Source organism: Medicago truncatula, chromosome 1, assembly GCF_003473485.1.
Source record: "Medicago truncatula cultivar Jemalong A17 chromosome 1, MtrunA17r5.0-ANR, whole genome shotgun sequence".
NCBI classification, from domain to species: Eukaryota; Viridiplantae; Streptophyta; class Magnoliopsida; order Fabales; family Fabaceae; genus Medicago; species Medicago truncatula.
The window spans coordinates 12,019,139-12,025,046 of record NC_053042.1 but is presented as its reverse complement, the minus strand read 5'-3'; the positions used below and the strand labels follow the sequence as shown (position 1 = coordinate 12,025,046).

The following is a 5,908-nucleotide window of genomic DNA, read 5'->3' as shown; positions in this document are numbered from 1 at the left end:
AAGAAGTAAAGAGAAGTGTGATGATGATCTTGGTGAAGCATTGTCAAAAGAGTAATACAACCAGCTCCTTGGTGATTTAAAAGATAGTTAGACACGTGAAAAAGTAACTGAGATGATGCTATATGTTTTTAGTATTTTAAGCGAAGTTCTAAGAATTTTAATTCCTATTTTCAAATCTGACAAATGTGGCATGTGCATATTTCCAAAGGTGTGTCTACCTTTTACATGTGGAAGCAGTATATAGGAATTTGCCTTAGCTTTATAATTCATATTTTAATAAAGAATTTTATGCAGTTATTGGTTTTATGATGCTTGAAATGTTTTATAAACCCTGTGTTTAGGTTTATGCTTTCTTAGTTTTCTGTCCTGCAGTTGGCTCCGTTACCTAATTAGTGGTGAAAACCTTCAGGAAATTCATATAAATTGAGCCGATTATCGTCAATTTGTTTGTTAGTTACATAACATTAGTGATTATCATATAGATCAAATTATCCTATTGTGAGTTACAGCTCTATAAAGCAAACAGGGACTCGCTGATGCTGCAGGTTCAAAAGTAATCATTAATTTTACACCTTTACTCCACACCTGTTTCCGATTGTAAAATTATATCGCTTATACATTGATGGATTTTTTGTTTTGTTATTCATGTAACGAAATACCACCTTGTTGCAAAAGTATTAGGTTTATGCTTTCTTAGTTTTCTAGGCTCCATTACCTAATTAGTGGTGAAAACCTTCAGGAAATTCATATAAAATGAGCCGATTATCGTTAAGTTTTCCGAATGTAGAAAACAATATAAGAAAGTATCTTGGTTCAAAATTTCATATACCCTTCCCACTATATCTTATAATGGGGTTCAAAAGTTGACATTTTACAGTTGTACACAGGTCTGTAAAATTATTTTTGCGATTTTCGATATTTTAATTCTAATATTTGGAAACATTATTATTCTCTGTCAATGTGTGGCTTTTACTATAGTTGAACGTACTCCGGCTGCACTTTTGCATTGTCTATATAGCACGATAAATTCTGGAAAACCACGCCATTAGCATTATCTGCTGCACAAGTAATTTTGGAAAACCATGTCATTAGTATTATCTGTTGCACAATTAATTTTGGAAAACCATGTCATTTACATTATTTTTCTTTGTAAATGTGTGGCTTTTACTATAGTTGAACATACTCCATCTGCACTTTTGCATTGTCTATATAGCTCGAGAAATTTTGGAAAACCACGTCATTTAGTATTATCTGTTGCACAATTAATTTTTGAAAACCACGTCATTTAGTATTATCTATTGCACAATTAATTTTGGAAAACCACGTCATTTATTATCATCTTTTATTTTTTTGAAAGCTTAGTTGACATTCCTTGAAAAAAAAAATGCGTGTTTGTATTTTCATTTTCGTTCTTCTTACCTACATATCTTTTGTTTGATAGCCAATTGTGCCCCCTGTGTTAAATTCTTTCTCCGATCAAGATAGCAGAGTTCGCTATTATTCTTGTGAATCACTATATAACATTGCTAAGGTGAGGAGTTGATTATGCTTATATAAAGTTTGAATCTAATAATATAAAATCATCCAATGTGAACTGTGTTTTGTTGCTGGTTGTGAGAGGAGATTTTATTGTATTCTTCAACCAGATCTTTGATGCCTTATGCAAGCTTTCTGCAGATTCAGATGCCAATGTACAAAGTGCTGCACATCTCTTAGATCGACTCGTGAAGGTATAATAAGTTTCTCCTGAACTCCAACAAGCCTTTTAAAAGTCCTACATGCATTCATACATCAAATGTTATCCAAATAGAGATTAGCTAATTAATGATTCAAACTTTTAGATTGACTATTGATTACACTCTAATCTTTTAATAAAGGATATTGTGATCGAAAGTGATCAGTTCAGGTGCACTCTCTTACTATTAAGCTATATGCTTTTCTGTATGACTATCTTGCCTTTCAAAGAGACTTGTTGACATGTGGATCTCCTAATGTAACTTATACTGCTTCATAACCCTCTGCTTTCATTTCGTGATATTCATTATTGAAGAATTTATACCATTATTGAGGGAGCGCATGAATTTACTTTAATCCATATGTCTGCCAGTTTTTGGTAGGATGGTGATATGCTGGGCTTTCTTCCTGATTTTCTTGATGGTAAGTGCATCAATCAAAGAACAAGTTTTTCCCGACATTTTTGTACAAAATCAATATAAACCATCTAATAATTTATAAATGCCTCAGGTTTGTTTAATATGTTGAGTGATTCAAGTCATGAAATACGTCAACAAGCTGATTCAGCTCTTTCTGAGTTTCTTTAAGAGATAAAGAACTCACCAGTAAGATTTCTTCTAATATATTTCTATATTTTGTTTGAGTAGCAACTCTTTTGGAATTATTCAGGTGCCAGTTCTGCTTTTGTCATTTTTCTCGTTAGCTCACTGGGGAAGATTCAATTGCAGCAATTATCCACTTTTGTAGGTTTCCCATGTTAAGGATATATCTATTTGATGACTACTGTTTTTTTGTGCATGTTGTGTTGATTAACTATGCTGTGCATCATTTATGTGTACTATTTTGAAGCAAAAGCAACATGTTTTGTTCATTTTTCATTTTCTGACTCAAGCAGTGCTACTCTTGAAGTCTGTAGATTATGGTCGAATGGCTGAAATTCTGGTACAGAGGGCTGGTTCTCCAGATGAATTTACTAGTTTAACCGCTATCACATGGGTAAGTGGCATTGCAATTTCTTGACTTGTTAAACAAGTCTTTACTGTCATCAGTGTTTTGCTTGGTGTTGGCATCCTGTCAAAATTATTCTTGTTTTGTTGTTCATTATTTTTCTCAAATAATGTCTGCTTTTGTTGTTTCAACAGATAAATGAGTTTGTCAAACTTGGTGGAGACCAGCTTGTTCCATACTATGCTGACATTCTTGGAGCCATTTTGCCTTGCATATCCGATAAAGAAGAGAAAATTAGAGTGGTAGGGTTGTATATTTTCTTACTTTCTTGTTACAATTTACTTTTTAAGTTCTTTATTGTCCCATATTTTAGTGTTGCCTGGAATGTACAACTCAGTACAAGTACATCAACGAATGTGAAATAATTTTTTTCTGCCTTATTTATAAGGTTGCTCGGGAAACCATTGAAGAGTTACGAGCAATCAATGCTGATCCAGCTGAAGCGTTTGATGTAGGAGCAATCCTCTCCATTGCAAGGAGGTGTAGTTTTCTAACCTGGGAAAAAGGCTGGGTTTGAATTTCATATAACTTGTAACTGAAAAAAATGATTTTTACAGTGGTGAGCAATAGTCAGGCTACTGCAAAATGATCGCGAGAATCCCTTTTGTTTAACCAACTATAGTTTGCACTGATTATTCTGTGTAATAATTTTGGGAATGGTTTGCTTGGTTAGGCAACTCTAGTGAATGGGAGGCTACTCGAATTGAAGCTTTGCATTGGATATCAACCCTGTTAAACAGACATTGTATTGAGGTGATTAGATTATTGTCATCTTCTGTTTTGATACATTAAGGCTGCTATATTATTATCCTCCTTGATGTCTATATCATAGAGCTCAATGTCATGCCCGTTTTGACGCTACTGTCTCTTGAAACATTCTATTTTTGATGCCTTATGTATAGATTTTTGATTACAGGTTCACCGTCAGTCCAAGAGCTAATGAAACACGGGCACTTCAATTTATTGTTTGGTCATGAGGATTGAAAATCATACAATTTGGCTACCAATTTATTCTTTGACTTTCTCTATTTCGTATAAAACTTTATTTTGTAATTGTCAAGCCCTTCTTGGAGTGATCACTTTTTTTCGATTTACATTCCTTATATCTATTGGTGATTATGATTTGCAACTGATTACTTGTCTGAAACAGGTTTTGACATACCTAAATGACATATTTGACACCCTACTCAAAGCACTTTCAGATCCATCTGATGAGGTAATTTCCCCTAGTACCTTCTTTTATCCCATTTTTTTTATTAAATCAAATAAGTTACTTCTAAATATCTAGAAAATGCGTAAATACAAACTAAAATGCCTTAACAAATAATTGCAATACCAAATATGGTGTTTTGGAACGTGAAGCAGGTGAGTGGCTTGGGATTTCTATTTCTGATCACAAGCCATAGGATTTCAACTTGTTCTTATACATGTTTATTTATCTTTGAAACCACATTGGCTCGCCCCCATATTAGGAATGACTTCTTACCCTTTATGTATTTCTTATCTCTAACAAATCAATCTCACCCTAAAAACTCATTTTTGTTCTATAATTCTGAAACTCTTGATTACCATTTGTCTCTGGTTTGTTATTTAAACATTGCTCTTGTGCTGACTGAATGAAGAAGTGATATTTTTGACGATTCCCTTGTATGCTATATTGTTTAATTGTGGAAACTGGAAATTATTCACATGAATTGTCATTAATTCATCTGAATTTTTTAATATCAAATAGGTTGTTCTTTTAGTTCTTGATGTTCATACATGCATTTCAAGAGATCCTCGGCACTTACGGCAGCTTGTCGTTTTCCTTGTGCACAATTTCAGACTAGATAATTCTCTTTTGGAAAAGTAAGTTATTTTCCTTATCCGGTCATATGTATTCTTCTAGTTAATTTTTTATCCTTTCATTAAAACTTCATTTTACACAATTAAATCTAGTTTTCAAAGCATTGTATGGTCTTCTGATGTTGCTACCTCAGGTATCTGCAATTAAAAAGTCGTTAGCTCTTTAATTCTGTTGTAAGAGTAGAGTGTGTTTCAACATCCTTTCTTGGCAGGAGGTGATTTTTTAAACTTCAGCGCTGGTTTTCTTACTGGAATTCTCACTTAGATGTGACACTTTGCCCAACATTATTACTCTTTTTACTGGTGTATATTACTCCGTTCTTAAATTGGATACTTTTCTTATTTCAATTCAGTTATGTAATAGCTATTTCCGAGGAAGGGATGTGGTATATTATATGCATTCCCTTCATTTTGCGCACCTTTCGATTTGCAGGACATTTAATATTCAGATATAATAGGTCTTTTTTGCAATTGAAGAAGTATTCAATCTATGCATACATTTATCAACATACCTCGTATATACATCGTCGTACTGAATCTCATGCAAGTTTTGAATTTACGGTATGCTGTTTACAGTTTGACTCATAATTTTGTACCACGATGCAGCAAAGTGCAGCCTTTAAGATACTAAAAACTCATTTAAAAGCTGTACCGTCGTATTCTTTCAATCGTGCACAACTGAATAGAGAGCCTTCCGGGGATTATTACCAAATTTCTTCCTCAGATGCCTGATGGAACAAAAGAGGATGGTGATGTAACTGAAGATAGTGGGAGCTCATATAATGCAAATACACAATTAACTTTGCTGCAAGGCTACAACAGTTTCAGAAAATGCAGCAGCAACATCGGGTACACGCTAAATCACGAAGAGCTTCACACAGTTTATCCACTTCATTACCAAAGGTTGCTGGCCTTAGCTTGTCCACTTCATTATCAAAGGTTGCTGGTCTCTTCATTATGCTTGTTGATTTTTTATTATTATAAAATGTTTCATATAGATTATGTGATTATTTTCATACATTAGCATTGTAAAACTTTTTACACCGTGAATAAATCACAAACATCCATTGTAGGACTTCTAAGATAGATATAGTTAAACTCAAATTGTTTTAGTGCTTCAACGATTGTGATTGACTGTCGGTGTAAAAAATATTTACACTGTCGGTGCATTGTAGGACTTCTAAGATAGATATAGTTAAACTCAAATTGTTTTAGTGCTTCAACGATTATGATTGACTGTCGTGTGTAAAAAATATTTACACTGTCGGTTCATATGAATTAAATTCATAGATTTGGTTTTGGAATCAAGACGAAGCTTGGG

The 5,908-nt window shown here is 33.5% G+C and overlaps 1 pseudogene; it reads left to right on the top strand.

Moving 5' to 3' along the window:
* The first annotated feature begins 1,535 nt into the window (after positions 1–1,535).
* LOC25482613 (protein VAC14 homolog) lies at positions 1,536–5,708 on the top strand (annotated as a pseudogene).
* The last annotated feature ends 200 nt before the right edge of the window (positions 5,709–5,908 follow it).